We start from the raw sequence: 21,864 nt of genomic DNA on the forward strand, positions 1-21,864 counted from the left end.
GGCCGGGGGGATCGGCTGGCAACTCGCGTCCAAGTTTAAGAAGTGCAGAGGAGCCCGTGACCTTGTGCGGCGGCGGGAGGAGGAGGAGGAGGAGGAGGAGCCGCCGCGCTGGCTGTGGCTGCCCCGGCTTCTGGGAGAGGAGGATCCAGGCAGGTCAGTGCAGCCCCGGCGGCTTCTTCTCTTCTGCTCCCCCCGGCCTTGCTTGCCCTTCTCCCAGCACCCCGCTCCCTGCTTCCCGGCTCTTGGCCCTTTTTCCCTCCCCCCTCACCTTTAGCATGTGCCTTCCTGGAGCGGGACCCCCAAATTCTTCAGCTCTCTCGGTTTTTTTCCTTTTTATTTTTATTTTTAAAGCCGGGGGGTTTAATGAGCCCTTCTGGGTTGTGTCTCCTCACCCCGCAGGCTGGAGATGGAGGGTCCAAGTTCCCTTTCATCTCCTTGGCATGGGCTTGTGTGCCAGGGAGCTTGTAGCCCCCCCGGGAGAAGGGCCAGCCCCAGCCCTGCCAGGCCAGAGGAGCCGGGATTGCTGGCTTGTGCTTCAGGAAGGGGGGACATTGCTCAGAGGTGGAGGACAGGGGCTGTGGTGAGTGCTAGGGCTGGGCGGGGGGGGGGGAGTTGTTTTGTTTAAGGACTAAAAAAAAAAAGTTAGCACAGCTGAGAATTGGAATGGGTGTAGGAATCAGCAGCCCCATAACTCTTACTCCCATCCCCCATATGCTTTTAATGCAATGGATTGTCTTTTCCAGAAGGGCTCGCTTGTGGCATCAGTAGCTAGGACTCAGAATCAGGCATGTTGTTCCTTCCCCTTCTCTCCGGTGTCCATCCTTTCCCTTCTGTCCGGGCAGCCTTTTGCCCCCTATCCCCATTATGCCGATCCCTGGGCAGTGTCCACCAGCTCTCTGAGGGCCAGCGGGCACTGTCCGGTGTGCACTGTTCGGTGTCCCCTTCCAGATCCTTTATTTTAAACTTGTGACCTTACTCCCTTCCCTGTTTTTCTTTTCTGTTTTGTCCCAAGAAACGAGTTGTTACTTACTCAGCGGCCTCCTCTTTTAAGAGACGCTTATACCTTTTCTTGGTGGGCATCAGCCTACAATCCCCTAAAAGCAGCACACGGGCCTGCCCTGCTCACAGCTCCGTGGGTGTCAGTGTGTGAAGTAAGCATTGTCCATTGACCCTAATAAGCGAACAGTTCTCTTGTTGGGTACCTGTTCTCTGCCCTTCCCAGGTCTCTGCCACAGCCCATGCCTTCCTTCTCTGACCCTCCAAGGAGACTTAGTGTCATAGCACAGTGGGCACAGGTGGCACTGCTTGCAGCAGGTTTAATTCTTGTTGCCTGGGAAACTGTATTTACCCTCTGTTTGGCAACAGGAGTCACAATTGTCTCCTGGCTCTCTGCTAAGTTAAAGCAAACACGGCCTTTGATGCCATAACTTCTGTGTGGAGGGTTTCAGCACTCCAGTGCAGCAAGTAGACCTGTCCTAGTTTCTGCTGAGCAGCAAATCTCTTTGCTTTTGCTCCTCTTAGCTCACTCTGACAGCACTACAGAAAGACTGGGAAGGAGGAAGTGTAGTTTGACTAATCTGTGTGCGTGTCTGTGGTGACAGGGATTGCCAGTATCTGGGGCTACATTCTTTGTGACTTTTTTAATGAAGACATCCTACTGCTGTACATTTTCTGCCATGATGCTCATCATAGGTCACCCACTTCCCCATCTAGCCAGGCAGTCCAGTTCCCAGCTCTGCCACTGACTCGTGCAGTGACCTTGGTCAAACCACTTTACTTTGCGTTTGTCAACAAAGCTATGCGCTTTGTGTATGAGCAATTCAGATGATTCCTTCCAGTCTTGTGTGCCAGGTTTAATTGTAGCCACTCAGGAGAGGGAGAAGGACCAGTGTTTCAGGAGGGACAGTTAAGTGAAAACTTCTGAGGAATGCGAAGTAAGTGGGTGGGTGAATTAATGTGCGCTGGGGTAATAAAAGTAAAACAAAATGGAACAGGGTAGAAAATGGTATTGTAAATATTATAGAAATCTGTTATAACCCTCCCCCCGCTTTTCCTGTTTCTCTTCCCTCAAAGATATAGAAGGGGTTAAAAATCATGAATATCATGTAAAACCTGGAAAAACTAAAAAGACTTGGACTGTTGCTTAGCTGGGGCATGAAAAAGTGAATGAATGCCATAGAAAAGAAAAATAGGAGCACTTCTTTCTGCTGCCCCAGGAAAGAACAAGGACATGTTGAATGAGACAATGTGGGGGTGGGGGGATCCCATGAAGTGGAAGGCAAGAATTAGGGATTATTTTTTAAGTGATTTTTATATTTCCAGCATGTGTGAGTGAGAATTTTCCCGGGCATATTCCTGCCTGCCTTGACCCTCCTCCCCCAATCATTTGGTTTGCTAGCCCTGCTGTAGTACTGATCTGCATCCTCACATGCTAGTTGGGTTTAACTAATGCTTGTGAAGTGTTTCTCGGTTACTCAGCTGACTGGTGCATGTGCCCTCTCAGCTTCCTCCTCTTTCTCCCTGTTCTGGATTGTGCTTGGTTGCTCTTAGTTTGACCCATGATGTGTCTTATCAGCAGCCTTCTCTTAGGTTTGAAAATCTGTCTCTGGGGCATCCTTCGTGATGTCATTTAGGGCTGCTTGGCTGGTTTTAAGCCTTTTTGTTGCCAGCTTAATTTAATGAGTGTGTTTTTGAGCTTGTGTGTGTGCAGGTGCCCAGCAATGAATATGGAAGTAGTTGTGCTGCTCAGGGCTCTGGGAGAGGAAGAACCAGGAAGGCTGCTGGCCTTAAGGTTATGGCACATAGCTGGAGCTCAGCATATCTGGACTCAGGTGACAGATCTGCCCCAGACCCCTTGGTGTTCAACTTAGTCACACTAATTAGCATGGGCCTCAGTTTTACCATCTGAAGAAGAGGGTGGTATTTTGTCACTTTTTACCCTGCTTTTTCTCTGGCTGGTCTGTTTAGGTCAAAGGTAGGCAACCTTTTCTAAGTGTGGGCTGGAATGACCCATCTTGGGTAAGAGCTGGGCTGGCACCAGGACCCACCTATTGCCAGTGGTCATCATTCCCCCCGCCCTCCATGCACGCACACTCCAGTGCTGCTGAAGCCTCCATTCATGGGTTGGATTCTGCCCATGGGCCATACGATGCTGACCCCTGGTTTACATTGTAAGATTTTTGGGGTAGGAACTGTCTCTTACAATGTGAATCATGCAACCCTGATTCAAAAATCCTGACCTTGCATGTACTTACAACTTTACTTAATACCTCTGAGAACGCACCTATAAAATGGAGATGCGTAATTGTTCAAAGAACTGTGGCCTCTGAGAATCATTAATTCTTGCAGGTCCTTGCTGAAAGGTTTCAGCATTATAAAATTAACATCTTCATATATTTTTTTCAGTACTTTGCTAAAAGAGATCCTAATTGTCTGTTGGTAGATATGCATGTGGCATTGTTAACTGACTGTAGTCATGCTTAGAAGCAACAAGAGGATGTGCTAGGGGCTATAAGAATACAAAGTAAAACGTTGCCTTCTCCTGAGAGTTAAGTGGTTTAATTTGGGCATGTGAAAGGAGAGAGTGAGTTTCTCTCTACATCCAGTGTCAGCACTTCCCTGAAAAGAAGCAGGTGGAACTTGCAGGGATTTCCCTATTGTCCTTGAAATAAATTGGTAGCAGTTAGGGGCTCTAAGAAGATGGTCCCTGTTCATTTTGTTTTAAAATTCAGGTGGCCAGAGTAAGAGCGCTCACTTTCCATTGTTGTTTTTTTTCTTTTGAAGTGAAATCATCTATTTAGCAAGGCTGGCTTCACTAGTGAAGGGGGGAAGGGCTGGGGGGAGAAGCAGCCCTTGATTTGTTGTTTAGCTTCAGGCGGAGTAATGCAGTGCCCATAAAAATGGAAATCTTCTAATGACCGTCCAGGATAAAATGACTTGGAGCGGCTCTCAGCTCTGCAGAGCTGGGCAGACTGTCCTACCGGTGACTGTCTTGGCATCCACTAAGTTTTAAACCCATTTACCATCTGCACAGCTGTGGCAAAAGCTACTCTGTGCTTGTCTTTGCACTGTTTAATGAGTTGTGAGCCAACTTAGCTGCCTCTTTCTGCCTGCCTCTCCCTGGTACAGCTGGACTTTGTGGAGTTGGAGCAGCAAAGGCAGGCAAGAAGACTTGAGACTCATTCTGCATTGGTCTGCATCATCTCAATTGAACAGAAGTTAGAATACACACGATACAGCCTTTTAGCACTGCATCTTAGCCCTCATGGAAGCAGTTTGCTTTTTTTTTTTGCTCTGCCTGGAGAACGTTAGCTGGGACATTGCAGCAAGGCCAGAGGGAATATGGGAGGGTTTTTGGAGTGGTCGCCTTCCAGTTTCTCCAGCTGTGAGGCAGCCCAGATGAGGATTCTTCATGAGCCAGCTGGACTTCTGCAGAAGCTGCCCGGGGTGAGCAGAGGGTGTGTTTGGCCGGTGGAAAGAGTGTTTGACAAGGGGTGGGGATGGAGGGAGAACCGAAGAACTGGCTGGAGTATTCCTAGAGAGGGTTTGGGGTTTTTTTTTAGGTCATCCTCTATTTGTGTTCAAAGACAGGCATGGACACTGGGGCTTATCCAAATCTCAAGTGCCCATCACTTGGAAGGAGGTGGGATATGAGGGAGTTTTGGGAGAGGGGTTAAATTCCATGGCAAATGGAGTAGATAAGAACTAGTATGTGTTTACATAGTTTCGATGGTTTCCTTCTGGAAATTCTGATTACACTCAACACATTAGCCCTGCAGCAGGTTGCAGATAAGAATGTGCTTGTCTCTTCATTTCTCTTGCCTTGTGACTGTTACTTATAACTACTATAAAACAATAGTGAGCTAGAGAAGGATGAAGTGGCTTTTGAATGCTGTGCTCCCTGTACCTCTAGAGAGGAGACAGAGACCGCGTTAGCCTTGAGCAAAAGCAGGTGTTTGGCATCATGGTCCAGTTCAGTTCTTGCCTGCTAGAAATCAGTTTGGGGGATTGTGAGGAGCTGGCTGTTCATGCGGGTGCTGGTCAATGCAAGAGAAAGCATTCATGCATGCATCTCATGAGCTTTCGCAGCAGAGACTAGCGGCGCCTGATCACTGGGGGCATTGAGAACTCAACTCCTATTGAATTTTGGATGCTGGCACTTCAGAATCATGCACATAATGCATGGGGTAGAGCAAGGGTGAGCAAAATGCGGTCCGTGGGCTGGATGCGGCCCACTAAGCCATTTATTCGGCCCATGGGGCCCCTAAAAAATGAAGAAAATTAATATTTATCTGCCCCTTGCTGCCTGTCATATGGCCCTTGATGGCTCGCCAAAACTCAGTAAGCGGCCTTCCGCCCAAAATAATTGCCTGTCCCTGGGGTAGAGGGTAGAACATGAGGAAAGGATGTGATGGCAGTGTCCTCATAAGGAATGATAAGGAATTGGGCTAGGGGAGTTTGCCCGAGTGTGCTGAAAGTGAGGGGTAGGGAAGGAGTAAACTGCTGAAGGTTTAGGTGGCTTCAAAAACAATGAGCCAAAGAGACACCTCATCATTGCTTCTGAAAAGCCATCAGGCTGCTAGGAGAACCACTTGGAACTGTGGTAGAGAGGGTCCAGAGGCCAGTGACAAGAATGGTAAAGGGCTTAGAAAGTGAGGAGAGGCTGAAGGAGCTTGGCATGTTCAGCTTGCAGAAAGAAGTGCGTAAAGGGGGACATGATTGCAGTCTTCGAGGACTTGAAGGATTGCCATAAAGAAGAAAGAAAGCACCTTTTCTGTCTTGCAGCAGAGAGGAGGATGTGGACCAGTGGTCTGAAGTTATGGCAAAGTACATTTAGATTGGATATCAGGAAAAACTTCTTCACTGTTAGAATAGACTAATGAGAGAAGTTGTGGCCCCTCCATCACTGGAGGTGTTCAAGAAGAGGTTGGATAGGCACTAGTTGGATGATTCAGCGTAGCTAAGCCTATGTTGTACTATAAGTATTTCCCATGCTTTTGAGCTTTGCTGGTTCCCCCTCCCCCTTCCTTTCTGCTAGTGTCAGGGTGTTTTTAAGCTTCCCTTGGAGGCATTGGGTGTTGGCTACAACCAGGACTGGGGATTTTGGCTGGAGTGTGCCAATGCTCCTGCTGGGACCAAAGCTGGAGGTTCCTAGCTAAAGGGTCTTGTCCCTCCATTCAGGGTCAGACTGATCAGCATATTTGGGGTCAGGAAGGAATTTTACCACATAGTCACATTGGTATGGATTGGGGTGGGGGTAGCTTTACCTCCCTCTGTAGTTGGGGGAGAAGGGGTGCATGGTCTCCTTCCTGGGATCTCTTGAGCATATATTAACAACCTTTTATTAGGGGTGCTAATAAAAGATTAGATTTTTGGGGCTGATACCGATAGCTGATTTTTAAGGAGGCATATCGACTATTATGATACGATTTCTGATACCAGCCTGGCAGCTTGAAGAGCGGTGTCCAGCTGGTAAGTCTGTTGTGGTGGCAGGGGATAGGGGAGGGAAGGAGTGTGGGGGGGCAGGGGGTGGTGGATCAAGGCTCCCTGTGGTGAGGGAGGGAGTGGGGTTGGGACAGGGCCTTGGGCAAGTGCTGCCTGGCTGAGGTGAGGCGAGTGTGAGATGGAGCCATGGCTTGTCCGGGGTGCATTGGGGAGGGCAGCTCCCACTGCTGCATGCCACGGGGTGGGGGGGGCATATGCCCCCAGATCTGCACGGAGCTGTGGCTGGGCTAGGCCTGGCCAGACAGGGCTGGGCTGCACTTGGGGTGAGCAGCAGTGGTGTTAAGAGGCGGCTATGGAGGGGGTTGCAGCCAGCCCAATATTTGTCCTAGCCCCCCATATTGCCCCTCCCAGCGCTGCTGCCACCCAGTCTGAGCACAACTGAGCCCGGCCCAACCCCAGCTCTGCTCTGCCCTGCGCTGACTCGGCAGCACATGCCCCCACCTTGCCCTCCTGGACCAAGAGCAGGGGCAGGAGCTGTTGGATGAGCGGCTCCCAGACAAGCAGCATAGATCTGCCCCCCGGCCAAGCCGCAGCTCCGTCCGGCACCCTGCCGCAACTGGGTAGCGCTTGCCCCCGCCACACTCCCTCTTTCACTGCAGGTCTCCTTGATCTGCCCCCCACGCACACCTTCCCTCCCTGCTCTCCGTCCACCACAACAGACTTACCGGCTGCACACAGCTTTCCATGCTGCTGGGCGGTGCTCCTCACTGTCTACGTGCTGCACTGTGGTTGCATGTGTGCACGGGCCTTCATATTGGGCCAATTTCCGATACAGACAGATTTCTTCATATCAGTGCCGATCCGATATCAGACCAATGTATTGGCGCACCTCTTCCTTTTATAGAAGCAGGACATTGGCTGCTGTGGTTCCCTCGCCTTACCTGTGGTAGGTTAGGGCATTAGGTGCATTGTGTTAAGGTTGAAGATAATCTTATGAAGAGTTTAGATTATGAATTGTATGAAATAGGAGATAGGGATCATCCTGCCTCAGGCAAGGGATTGGACTAAATGACCTCTGGAGGGCCCTTCCAGCCCTACTTGTCTATGATGCTGTGGCACCGAGAAGCTGTGATAAGGGAACACTAGTGTGCTGAACAAGTTTCTGCAGGCAGCAGGCACTGTGACATGCAGTGGCATGAACATGGCAGCCTTCACTGTCAGCAGAAGAATGCCGCATTGTGCACTCTTCCACTGAGCTTTGCTGGAACCAGGAAGAAGTATGAGCATACCCACTTAAAACCTCCAGGGATGGACATTGTCAAAGCAGGCTGTGCCCAGTCCTTCGTCTTGTACAAGAGCTGTTGAGGAGCTGGGAACGCATCCCTTTAAGAACTGCAAGACTCTAGAACTCCTGGTTCAGAGACGATACCTGTTATTAGACCAACTAAGAAATTGCCAAAAAAATAAAATCCTTATTTGTGATTTCTTAGTTGGTCTAATAATAGGTATCGTTTCTGAACCAAGAGTTGCAGAGCTTTGCATATCTTTTTGTCTCAGACCAACACAGCTACCAAATACATCACTTTCAGAATGGCAGTTTCCAAATACCCCCCTGAGAGAAGTATGTGTCAGAAGCTTTTCTGGGAAGATTGAGTAGGGTAGAAAGCATTCTCTGAACCCTGCATGCCCCTGTTATCCAGCAGGGTTTCTCATCTCCGTTACCTAATGTAAAAGCTTGGCTCTCCTATAGGGCATGGACCAGGGTGTTCAGTGCAGTTTGGTAAGACCGAGAGGGAAGCTTCAGATTTCACTTGTGTGGAGACCTTGTGCCTGCTGGAATTCCAGGAATCCTTTGCTGTGCTTTCAAGTGCTGTTCTTTCTGTCATGGTTATCATGGACGCTGCTGGGATGTCTTCAAAATAATTCCTGTCTTATCTCAAAGGATGATGGGGTTTTTCTGACCTCCCGGTTGTTTTTCTTTTGAACAAAGTACTTAACGTTTTACTAAAATATTTCTCCCCCTCACATATCAACAAATTCTGTGCAAAACAAGCCTCATGATAAATTGCATGTCTTCCACTGATCCTTCGGGGTGGAGGAGAGTAGTCGGATATTCCCCCCCCCCCCCCCCCGCACCAGTTGTCCAAACACCTCAGTCTTGCTCTGTGAATCTGTTGTGGGCCATAATATTTTGTGGTGACAATAAAAGGGTTCTAAGATGGGAAGAGCCTTTTGCTGATGTTCACGTACGAGCAGACTGAAAAAAAGTGAATCCAGGTTTTAGCAACCTTTAACAGTATACTTACTCCTGTGTATAAGTGCATATTACATATCTGCTGGCGACTAGGTAAAAATCTACCACAAAACTTTCCAGTCGTGGCCAGATCTTCTGGCAGTTGGTCAGAGATGGCATAATAAGTCCAGCACAGCATTTGACTGAGTCATTTGAAGGTGCGGTGCCTTGTGATCTTTGAAGTTCATTGCACTAAACCAAAGGAGCTAAAACAGTGTAATACCCAGTGTTTCTGGTGTAATTTGTGTGGGCATCGGGTGACCAAGGAACTGAGTGGACTCTTTTGGTCATAACCCCTATTTTCCTGCTTCTCTTAGCTTTGCTTTGACCTCTTGGCTTTACTATATAAGACAGATTTTCCACTCAAAGTCTACTAGTACAGAAAGGTAGTTAGCTGTTAGTTGGAGTCAGACAGAAGGCAGGGCAGAGTGGGACCTTGGAAGCTAACTGGTTTATAGAGGCATAAACTTTTGTAAGCGACAGCGTATTTCAACATAGCATCTGACGAGGTAGGCCACTACTTATGAAAGCTTATGGCTCTCCAAACCAGTTAGTCTCTAAGGTGTTACCTGTCCTTCCTTCTACCTACACTGGTATCGGTAAAGGAGCAACCCCCTCCCACCTGATGTGCATGCAGTTATAAGAAAATCTATGCTGGTACAACTACTCCTCGCTTAACGTCGTAGTTACATTCTTGAAAAACGCGACTGAGCAAAATGATGTTAAGTGCATCTAATTGCATCACAGTAGTTACCTACTAGCAGGCAGTGGCCAAACAGCATTATAATCAAACCTTGCTTGACTCTAAACGAGTACTTTCTCTAAGAGATCGGCAATGTAATAATGAAACAACGTTAACCAGGATGACACCTTTATGTCTTCTACCTTGGGAAGTGAAATTGGCTATATGGATAAAGCTAGCTTATATAGATATATATGCTTGTGTAGCTTTTCTAGTGTTGTCTAGTGTTATACCATGAGATTTGGGGAAGGCAGCACAACTCTAGTTCATGGTAATTCTGTTTGTGTGATAAGATGGCACAGTTTGGGACACTGCTGAACTGGTATGTGTTAGCAAGCTATTTTACTCCTATCAGCACTATGGAAGTCGACACTTCCATATACTCAAACTGTTTCAGTAGATGGGAGTTAACATTGTATGGGGTCCTCCTCACTTCCTGTCTTCCCACCTAGCAACACCAAGGTGCTTCTCTACTGACCCAGTGGGGTTATCTCTAGAAGTCTGTCCAGCTCTGTGCTACTAAACAAAATGGCTCATTGCAGCAGTGGGCTGAGAAGAAATACTGACTTTGACTTGGAGTGAGGGTGCTCCAGTTCATTTTATATAAGCTTCTTTTAGACATTCATGATTTTCTCACTCATTTGACTTAGACCAGCTCTGAAGCTTCATCTCAGAGTAGTGTTCCTCAACCCATAGGTTGAGACCCAAGCATGGGTCACAAGAATATATGTGAAAGGATCCAGAACAAACTTTAAAGGAGAATCCATTTTTAAAGGAGAAAAATGTGGGAAAGTATGGCTTTTCCCTTGCAGGCTGCCGGAGCAAAGGTTGCTGGGTCAAGGCTGGCCATTGCTGCTTACAAATGGGTCCTAGTACAAAAAAGGTTGAGAACCACTGCCTTAGGGACCTGCCAGTTGACTAAGGAACATCCCAGGGGAAGATATTTAAGGATAGTGTCAGAACTAATGCGTGATCAGTGGCTGTCCTGCTTTTTAACCAACTTGCATATGTATTTGCTTCTGGAGTTTTCTGTTTGCTTTAGAGCAGAATGGTTCTGCGTTTGTGTTGAATTATTCAGTTCTATGTGTAGATGGTTGTACAGGCTAAAATAAAGGAGCATCTCAAACAAAGTCACATTTGTTTAAGTTGTTACCCTGTACCTTTATCTGTGTAAATTTGGCTGATGTTGGCTGAGCTGGTCCCTATAAATCTACCAGCAGAGCAAACTAAGCTAATGTGTGTCTAGGCACACACCAATTTTAATTAAACATGGTTCACTTTAATTTGAACTAGTACAAGTTTGTGTATAGGTACAGCTAAACCAGTGTAATAACTGTACGCTAAGGCTTGTGCCAGTTTTAACTATATCTATTTAAAACACTTATGTAAAACTGCTACAATGTCTTGCGTTTGTGTCGGGCCAAAAGGGACTGACTTCTTGGACCTCATTGCAAATAGTCGTGGTGGGATCGGTAACTTCCATAACAAGCAGTAGCAAGAGACTGGTAATGTTTGTGTGAAACACCTTACTACATTAGTCCCCCTCTTAGTTGTGCTGGCAAAAAGAACAAAATCGGTTTTGTTGATTCCCTGAATCAGGGTGCTCGCTACCCTATCCTAGTGAAAGGGAGCTGGCTGTAGCTCTTAATGGTGAGTCAAGATCCTAATGGCTGCTGTGATTTGGGTGCTTCAGGTTTTGCATACCCAGCCTGAAGGACTCCAAAAAAGATTAAGAGTTTTCAGAGGGCCAGTGCTCAGCACTGTCTGGAAATTTGGCGGTTTTCAGGAACTCCATAAGGAGGAGGAACACGTTTTTGATTCTGTACTCTTTTTTTAGAGCAATTTGGGAAAGACACCTGTTAAGGACACCCTATTAGTGTCTCTTGTAGTGATAACAGTACCTCAGCCCAGCTGGGCTGGTGTCAGTCTCCCTACTGCCTGGTATGTGGTTTTGAACTTGGTTTCTGCATGTTACTGCAAAGCCTCCATCATTATTGCGTCATTTAAAAGTTCCAAGCCAGTGACATGCTGAAGGTATTTATAGATCATTATCTAGGCACAGTCTACAACAGGGGCGGGCAATTATTTTTGGCAGAGGACCGCTTACTGAGTTTCAGAAAGCCATCAAGGGCTGCATGACAGGCACCCCAGGGCAGAGTAATATTAATTTTCTAAATTTTTTAAGGGCCCCATGGGCCGGATAGAATGGCCTGGCAGGCTGCATCCGGCCACCAGGCCACATTTTGCCCGCCACTGGTCTACAGTAACAGGGGAGAGAGAAGATATTTCTTTGAAATAAGTGGTGTGAGCAGAGAATAGATCTGTTAATGATGCACAGGAGGATATGTGCCATGTGTAATAGGCAGGACCTTTGGGGGCGTGTCCAGCCTGGCCATTCTGCCCTCTTGAGAGAAGCTCTGCATTCAGCTGGCAGAGATGTATGCAACTATTTCATAGCGTGAACTGTGATTTAGATGGTGGAGAGATCGGCGCTGGAGTAGCTGGTGATCAGACAACAATTTTCAAGAGGGATCCACGAACTTAGCTGCAAATGAATGTGGCTGGACAAGATAACTATGGCAAGGCACAGCCAACTGTTGCAGCCAGAATAGCAGCTCCTTTGAACTGCTCCTGTCCACAAAGGCTTGCTTGGTCCTGCTGGCCTCCTAGGATATTTCTGGCTGGCAGCTGCTTTATCTTGTGCTATATGGCTGTCAAGCATCTGTGTCACTAAGAGCTAGTAAGAGTCTCTTTGCCAAGCTACCTAATGTCAGCCTAGACTCAGAGTCTGGACTGGAAATAGCCTTTTTTGCAAAGACTGCCCTCGCTGGGTATGAATACCATTTTACCTCTTACCTGTTTGCCTTAGGAAGAAAAGAATTGATGCTCACAGTAGGTTTACAAAACACCTGAAAGGGTCAGCTATAAGCGTATGGTGCAGGAACTGAAGCTATGCTGAAGCCCACACATCACCTGCTGAAGTGAATAGGAATCTTCTATTGATCAGTGCTTTTATTCCATCTATTTAAGTTGATCTAATAAGATATCAGATTCACCCAAAGAACCTTGTCTGCTTATGTCCTTAGGTCCTTAGACCAACGTGACTACAACCTACACCAGTGTAATGACCTGCCTTTGTATGCATGGGAGGGGGATGGTGTAGAGGGATGGGGTTGAACCTGTAGTTTGTATACTAATGGGAGGCTGAGAAATCATAGGTCTTGGTCTATAACTCTCCTCACTAGACATCTTCCTTCCCACACTGTTCTGGGAGATGGCATGTGTACATACCATGTGCACCTGATGGGTTGTGGCATCCGAGGTTCACACCAGAACCCTCTAAGCAACTGGTAAGCCAAAGGGAGACAAATGCTTCTGGTTCACTCCCTTTTCCCCTGGCCTGTGAGACGAGAATGTATGCTAACTTTTTTCTACCAGAAATCTGTATCCTTTAAACCCCTATCACGTCATCTCTATGCAGCTGACCATGGAAGCCTCTGAGGATATGCACCTACCTACCGAACAGTCGGTGCCTTTTCTACTTATTGAAGAAAAATACCAGTGGAGAATCTGCTCAAGCTAGTGAGACAAACTGGGATATACTGGAATCCTTGTATAGTACCAGCTGCTGTACGCTGGAATCACTTTGATCATCCTACTACAGCATGCTATCAGGAGAAACATGCACCTATTTATTTCTGTCTGTCTGGGGAAGCAGGTGGCTATAGGTAAGAAATGAGATGTTCCTGCCTTCAGCTTGTACCGTGTCATTACCCAGACTCTGTATGTCAAGGATGGTCATGTAGGACTTTCCAGTAGTCTTCATCAGCCTAATTATTTCTGTGGGAAATGATTTCCTCTACTGTCTCCCTCATGGTAGCTAGATGCACAGGGAGGGGTGTTTCACCTTTTGCCTGCTGATGTCGACTGCTGCATGGTGGGAGCTGATTGAATGCTACCACCACCTTCCTAAGTAGATAAGAATAAACAAATGGTTTCATTCAGTTCCATGGTGTTTGCTCTTGCTTGTTACATTAGTATGAATGGATGTCTGGAGATTAGCAATCCAGATCAGAGCTCTGTTCTGCAAAGTAGTGGATAAACACATAATAAGAGACTGCAGACAGAAATGGGGCCGGCGGGGTGGGGAAAGGGAAGCAAAATGACTTGCCAAAGGTTACCCAGTTGCTTAGTGGCAAAAGTTACCCTATGACCCACATTTCATGAATCCCAATGCAGTGCCTTGCCCACCGTGGCTGATGATACTTTACTTCTCTCTCTGCCTAATGTGAAGCTTATCATCCAAACTCTGCAGCTGGTCCTGCTCACCTTATGACTGTTTCTCAGACTTTTGATACCTGGGGCACACTTTTTTTTTTTTCTGGATTAAAATTGATGGTGCTTTTCACGCTTATGCCTGCAAAGGTGGTGGGGGGGGGGTGTGCCTTTCAAAACATATAATGCATTTCATTTCTCTGCCAGAGGAAATCATACCAGTGATGTACTGTTAAAAAAGTGACACCTAAAACATGTTTCTTTTAAGCAAACGAGTCTTTATACCAGTGGTTCTCAACATTTTTGGCTTCAAGGCCCCCCATAACCTATCTGAATTTTGCAGCACCCCAGTTAAAAATGACTGTGAGAGATCTAATTCAGAAAAGACATGGAGGGGGCCTTGAGGCTTAAAAAGGTTGAGAATCACTGGTTTAGATGGTACCACAGATGTCACTGGGATGTGCCCTGCTATTTTCACTGTCTGTCCCCTCCTGACCCCTGGTCTGGATCACAGGGGGCAAGGGCAGCCTCAGCTGCTGAGGTTGCTCCTGCAGGGTCTTGTGTGCCAGCCACTGTCCCTGTGGCCCCTCCTGCTAGCCCCAGGAGTGTAGGAGGAGTGGTGGGAATGAGACTGATGATCACAGTGTGGGGTGAGAGGGGCTGGCACAGAGGCTGCCATGGGCACAGGGATGGACAGAGGAAGGTAGCAGCGGTGTCAGCAGTCCCCAGAGGAGCAGCTGCAGGCTGGCATGGCTAGCACAGGGTGCTGGGCAGGAAAGGGGAGCATTTACCTTCTCACATGAGGGGGGATCTGTGCAGCATGATTGTGTACCATGGCACACCTTTTGGGGAAACAATGTCTTGCAGAAAAGGCACAGCTCCTCCCATCCTTCAGATATAGCAAGTGTTTACATACACAATCACAGTACTTATTTTTCAGCACTTTACTTAGTCATAGAGCCCTTGAATAGCTGTGAAAGTTAGTCATTTAATGTTGTGTTTCTGTTGGTCTCGCCTCTGGGTTATTTAATTTTTGCACACGAGTGAAATGTCAAGGGATATGTTTGGACCTGTAGGCATCTACACCAAGGCTGTGCACTTGTGACCTAAACCCCCTAGACGATAGGTTGTCAGCATTGATTCTCAGCTCTTTTAGTAACAATGATTCCTCCACGGACCTTGTCTTTGCTGACATTGTAGCAGGGTTGGTCTGCGTTTGGTGGTTTGCACTAATGTAGCTATACCTGGGTTAATATCCCTGGGAAGCAGTGTCCTAGTAACTTTCCAGAAGTGAGGTATGTTTAGTAATATCTCTCTCTTACTGGACCAACTATGCAATTAGGAAAAGTGTTAGACATTTTGGGCACCACGTGCCCTTCAGTAGAATTAACTTTATCATTACTATTCATTATTGATTTAACTCCATACAGTCATATATTTTAAATGCAAGCCACTGTTTTATCTAGTGTTTAGCTTAGGATGTTTCTGCTTCTTCCCCAGACCTGAGGAAGAGATATTACTAAACCTTACTTTTCTCCTAGCTATATGTTTGGTCTGTTAAAAGATATTGCCAAAGAAACCTTGCTTCTCTTTAACACGTCCTTGAAATCTACTTGGCTTCAAGAAGTACTTTTGTCTCTTAGGCCACCTATGAATTGGGGTCTTACAAAAATTTCTGTCCAAAGTTTCAAAAGTTTGGGGTGTCCTGTTTCCTCCCCCAACCTTGTGCTATGTGAACCTATACAGAGAGGGGAAACAACTGACTTAGATACAGTGTTATTAAACGTATAAAGTAAACTGAAAAATACTGTTTTTCTTATTACATTCAGTTTTACTATTTTTTGAGTGGTGAAACATAATGCTAGGTTAAAAAATTACCTATCCAATGACTTCTCAATTAATGTTGTCCTTCTAATTGCCTCTTAATATCAACCTACATAGGAAAAAAAGAAACAGTAGCAAAATAAATCAGATAACTTTTTTCCCTGCCTCCTGGGCTATGTACAGAAATTTAAAAAGCCTGAGGTGGAAGCAATCTAAGTTATGCAGTTTGCTGTAGGCAGCATAAGCAGATCACACATTTGCCCTTTGGGGGTGCAAATCTTAGACTGGGTTCTGCCATTTTAAAACCAGTCTATGTGCTGAACTTCTGTTATGGGTATAGACTGGTTTCTGATACCTATACTGGTAAAAATGTAATGTCTGGCCCAAAAGTCTTAAGTCTCATTTAAAATGTGTCTTGTTCTTAAGATCTAAATCTCAGGAGACTGAAGCTCCTAAAGGCCTGAGGCATCCCTGAAAATGTGATTTAGGCAGGTAAGTGATTTTGGAGCCTTTGACAATTTTACTGCAGATCTTTTATATCTCCCTTTTCATGCTGTAGGTAGGGGCTCAGAGGTATCATATCAACCTGCATATTCATGCCCAGAACACTGGGCCACCTACATACCAGCACCTGAGTTAGCTCCCACCCTAGTATTGTAATGTTCCAGCTGAGCTTCTGGCCTTAAGGGTTTAAAATGTGATCTCCCACCTTGATATTGCTTTGGACCAGTTTTTCCAGTTTGGGGGAAACTTGGTCTATTCATAGATAAATTAGCATTCAAATAAATTATTCTTAAGAGCCATAAATGTCAGGATTCTCTGCCTGAGTGAGACAGAATCAGAGATTAAAAGGCAGTATTAAACAATCACACATGCTGAGGCATCAATGAAGGAGCAACACACTCCCAAGCTCTGTCCCTTCCATTCAACTTCAAAGCATGCCCTCCTTGTGAGCCTGTGATTTGTATTTTGCTAAGTGAAAGCTCCTCCTTTTGTACTGCAGCCCCTTTTTTGAACAGTTTATTTTCACAGGGCTGTTAACCAAAACTCAAACCCTTTTGTGGAGGACGAGATAGTGCCAGGCATTTTTGTGCAAGATAAGGGATTGAATAGCCTCGCTGCAGATGTAGCTCCATTTTAGCTGCCTAAAGGGCCCATTATGTACAGGCGGGTTCTGGTTAGGATTTATACCACCTTTGACTAATTAATCAAATGTGAGATACTGGGAAGCAGAGACATCCAAAATACACAAGTGTCGTTATCAAAGGTTTTAACCTGGATTAATCCGTGGTCTGTTGTTTACTTGATAATGGGGACATGAGGGAGGGAAGCAATTTTTAACTTGCAGCAAAGGGTCATTAAAGGCCTTTTCAATTTTGAAAGTTGTAATGAAAGTTTGCACATGTATATTTATAAATGAATTCAGCAGAGCCGTCTCCAGAAGCAACTCTGCAGTACCTGCTTAATTTTTTTCTTTTTCATTACAAAGCAACAAACTGTGAGTTACTTCAGAAACGCAACATTGGGTAGGTTTGATTTTTTACCTCTAATTTGCTTATAGTAATTAGTCTCTTCCTCTGTGCCGTATATAATAATCCAGCAGTTAGCAACCTTCCACATGCAGGGTGGAATGACCCAACCTGGGTCAGAGACAGGTGGGTGCAAGGATCCACTTCTCTCCACTGTAGTACAGGGGAAACATCTGCCCCTGAACACTGCCAAAACCTTCAAATGCCCCTGAAGCCCTATGTCCACAGTCTGGATCCAGCGGGTCCACAGGCAATAGTTTGCCAAACCCTGCAGTAGTCTGCTAAACTGAGATGAAGAGTGACTTATGAATGATACGTATGCTTATGAAATAGGAGAATAAGAAATAAGGAAATGTGACGTGATACTTCAGTCTGCTGAATCTGATAGCATGTGTTTATTGATCTTTTTGCTCCTTCCTGGAGCTCTGCTACCTAGGTGGCAAGAGGTATGGGTCCCCCAGCAACCAATTTACATGTCCTTCGTTTTCACTAGAGGTGCGCCAATACATTGGTCTGATGTCAGATCAATACCAATATAAAGAAAATCAAGTGTATCAGAAATTGGCCTTATGTAGCTGATACTTTGGCTGATAAATGCTCATGCACATGCACATGCACAGCTGCACACAGGCAGTGATGAGCACAGCTTGGAGAGCTGTATTCAGCTGGTAAGTCTGTTGTGATGGATTGTGGGGGGGAGATCAACACCCTGCCCCCCACCCCCCGTGGTGAGGGAGGGAGTGGGGCTGAGGCAGGTGCTGCCCAGCTGGAGCAGGACATGGGATGGAGCCACGGCTCGTCTGGAGGGTGCGGGTGGCTCCCACTGCTGCGTGGACCCCAGGAGGGCATGGGGTGGGGCGTGTGCCACCAGATCTCCATGGGGGGCTGCAACTGCAAGCTGGAACCAAGGCAGCACCAGGCTCTTCCTGGCACGTTTGGGGGGGGACTGTGCTCAGGGCAGGCAGTGGCGGCACTGAAAGGGAGGCTATGTGGGGGCTATGGCAAACTTTGGTGTGGCTTCAGCCCTTCCCATAACCCCCTCTGTGTTGCTGCCACCTGCATTAAGTGCAGCCCCGCCTGGCCCAGCCCCCACTGGGAAAAGCTTGGTGCCACCTGCAGCTGCAGCCTGCCCTGCCCCGCTACATGCAGATTGAGGGCACATGAGTGCCCCCCCATGCCCTCCTGGGGTGCACACGGGGGTGGGAGCCACCCCCCCCTGCACCCCCTGGGTATGCTGCGGCTCTGTCCTGCACCCTGCCCCAGCTAGGCAGACTTACCAGCTGGACGCAGCTGTATTGGAAATTGGATTGTTGTAGGCCGATATGCCTTAAAAATTGGTTATTGGTATTGGCCCCAAAAATCTCTGTTGCTGCACCCCTAATTTTCACTAGTGTCTTTATGCAGAAGGGTTTCACATGCTCCCCTTGCATTGACTGCCAGAGAGTAGGATCAGCCGCTTCAGAGCACAATATGGCCTACTGCAACACCTTCAGGAGAACAGACATCTGGGTGTCTTTAACCCCAGTCTAGACATTTAACCTTTAATCTTAACCTCAGTCTAGACATTTTTAAATCTGCAGGTCCAGATGCCCTCCACCCAAGGGTGTTGAGGGCAGGGGTCATCGCGGTGCCCTTGGCCCGACTATATGAGCATTCGTGGTCATCTGGCCAGGTGCTGGGGGATTGGAAACTGGCTAAAGTGGCCCCAATGTTTAAGAAAGGGAGGAAGGAGGACCCAAGTAACTCTAGACCTGTAAGCCTCATCTTGGTGCTCAGGAAGCGGGGCCCAGCAGGAGAGATCATGCTCAGGGGCAATCAGCATGGGTTCATCAAAGGCAGGTCCTGCCTGACCAACCTGATTGGCTTTTATGACCAAGTAACTAAATCCTTGGATGATGGTGTCACCATGGACGTACTCTTTCTAGACTTTAAGGCCTTTGATGCTGTTTGTCACCCCATCCTCATCAATAAATTAAGCAAGTGTGGCATTGATGCCTACGCAGTTCGTTGGGTAAAAAATTGGCTGATGGGATGCAACCAGAGAGTAGTGGTAGACGGGTTGTACTCAACCTGGCGAGATGTGAGCAGTGGGGTACCCCAGGGCTCAGTCCTTGGGCCTGCATTGTTTAACATCTTCATCAGGGACTTGGATGAAGGGGTGGAAAGCACGCTGTCCAAGTTTGCTGATGACACTAAGATGTGGGGCGAGGTGGACACAGTTGAGGGGAGAGAGAGGCTGCAAATAGATTTAGAGAAACTACAAAAGTGGGCAGATGAGAATAGGATGGGGTTCAACATAGATAAATGCAGGGTGCTGCACCTTGGGAGAAGGAATCCACATCATACATACAGGCTGGCGAGTTCCCTCTTGAAAGCACAGAGGCAGAAAGGGATGTTGGAGTCATTATTGACTCCAAGATGAACATGAGCCTCCAATGCCAGACCGCAGCCAGCAAAGCCAGCCTTGTCATACATCCAAAGATGCATCTCAAGCTCGTCCAGAGAGGTGATACTCCCCCTCTACGCAACATTAGTCAGGCTGCAATTGGAATACTGTGTCCAGTTTTGGGCATCACACTTCAAAAGGGATGTGGCCAGCCTGGAGAGGGTTCAGAGGAGGGCCACACGCTTGGTGAGAGGGCAGCAGGACAGGCCCTACGAGGAGAGACTGAGGGACCTGAACCTGTTCAGCCTCAGCAAGAGGCAGTTGAGGGGGGGCCTTGTGGCTGCCTACAAACTCGTCAGGGGAGATCAACAGAAAATAGGTAGAGCCCTTTTCTCCCCAGCACCACCTGGGGTGACGAGGAACAGAGTAATAAGCTGATGGAGAATAGGTTTAGGTTAGAGATCAGAAGGCAATATTTTACAGTTAGGTGGCCAAAATCTGGAACCAACTTCCCAGGGAAGTGGTCCTCACCCCTACCTTGGGCAAATTCAGGAGGAGGTTGGAGGATCACCTGTCTGGGGTCTTGTGAACCCAGCATTCATTCCTGCCTGTGGCAGGGGGTCAGGCTAGATGATCTGTTCAGGTCCCTCCTGACCCTAACTACTATGAAACTATGATCCACATTTTGTATTTTATTCATAAAGGATAACTGATCAGCAGTCGCCTGTGACTAAATCATTTGTGAGCATTTTGTTGTCAACAGCGGAAGCTCAGTTAAAACTGCTGCCCAAAGACTGTTTGTTTCTGGTTTTGGCACTGAACAGGGAGGCTTAGGTTCTGCTTGCATTTCTGCTGCTGGACAAGGGTTGCTTTGCTACTCTGTGCTTCTGTCTCATCTGTAAAGCAAAGTCACTGATGCTTATCTCCTTAAGTGCTTTTAGATCTGTGTCTTGAAGTTGCTGCCACTGGCAGAGTGCCAGGCATGGTGTGGGTTCCCATTAATCTAAACAAGTCACGCGTTGAACTCGCACTAGCCAAACCAGTGTAACTTAGTTAAATGGCAGGATTCTACCTGGCATTAGTAGGTACCTGAAGTTGTAGGTACTGCATTGTTTAATACTGCCCATTACCTCTTGCTTGCTATTCTCATAACTGTATTAGCAAGGCTTTAAATTGCTGGGGGCTAACCTTTTTGGTTGGCATGCCACAAGGTAAGCCCCACGCATTCCCCACGTGCCACTCCTATCCCCTTTCTCTGTCTAATCTGCTCCTCTGCTCCTTGCCCTATCTGCTGCTGTGTTGCCTGCTTCCTCCCTGATCTGTGGTGTGCCACACACAGGGGTTGCCTGTGGCACACATGCCACAGGTTGGCGTTGGTCACCCCTGATTTAAATGTTTCAAGCCAGCAAAACTTCTTGGGTTACTCTTGTTAAACAAGAGGCCTCTTCCAATGCTTTTCTCTATGGCTGTTGCCATCCTCTGTTGTCCAGATGCAGTATCTCTTGCTAAATTCTTTTGTGCTAAGTAAAGGGGAAGACAAGTGCCTGCCTCAAATGAAGAGCATGTCTCATGGATGGAGAAAGCTTAAATTTGGTGAGGTGGGTGGGTGAAAGAGAACAAGTCTGAATGCAAATATGCTTCCAGATCAGAATTGTGGAAGGATTTGTTGCTAGCTCCTTAATGCATTAAGAAAGTAGGAGAAATGAGCACTGGGAGAGGAAGGAATGTGTATCTGCTCTGAAAAAATCTACAGTACTGCAAAATAACCAGGTTGAATAGCTTTTCCAACTACTATTGCTGGGACACTTTTTCAAAATAAACAGCCTCAAGACAGTGTCATCTACATTCTCCTAGTTCTTTCATTAGTGACCAGGGAGAACGTTATTTTCTAACACCTAATTGTTGCCATTAGCCAAGTAGATCTGCTGAGCTGCTGCCTACCTTCATCCCCCTTTAAGGAAAACAAAGAGTTGACAGGTTTTCAGCAGCTTATGCCCAGTGTTGGAGGGCATTTTGGGAGGACTCTTTTGCAGTTCCAGAAGGTAGTGGTTTTTATTTGAATGTCCTTTACCATCTTGGGAGCTGGACCTGCTCTCATATCCTATTGTCTTGTTTTTTCCCCTTGCTCTCGTGCCTTTGCCATGATGTTGGTTTTTTTAAATAATTTTTAATTGTTTTATGCATGTAAAGGCTCCATGCACTGCCGGTATATCCAGAGCAAGTAAGGATGAGTGGAACGAGCGGTGGAATAAGATGGGCAATTATACCATTTTAAAAGCATGGGGGACTTGCAAGTCAGCTGATCTGCTTCTATTGGCTGTTTCACCTAGCCCTCTTTTAACCTTACATTTACTCCAGGACAGGAGTGAAC

At 46.9% G+C, this 21,864-nt stretch overlaps 1 protein-coding gene across 3 annotated transcripts in view; it reads left to right on the forward strand.

The window, feature by feature from the left end:
• Window positions 1-6: 6 nt before the first annotated feature.
• The window catches only part of RASSF7 (Ras association domain family member 7), an 82,334-nt gene continuing 60,476 nt past the window's right edge, over window positions 7-21,864 (forward strand). For all 3 annotated transcript variants that reach the window (XM_019547297.1, XM_019547299.1, XM_019547295.1), the window contains exon 1: window positions 7-153. The gene's annotated coding sequence lies outside the window, so the exon portion shown is untranslated. The remainder of the gene's footprint in view (window positions 154-21,864) is intronic.

The sequence above is a fragment of the Crocodylus porosus genome, unplaced genomic scaffold, assembly GCF_001723895.1.
Source record: "Crocodylus porosus isolate Cpor-Errol unplaced genomic scaffold, CroPor_comp1, whole genome shotgun sequence".
In the NCBI taxonomy this organism is placed as follows: domain Eukaryota; kingdom Metazoa; phylum Chordata; order Crocodylia; family Crocodylidae; genus Crocodylus; species Crocodylus porosus.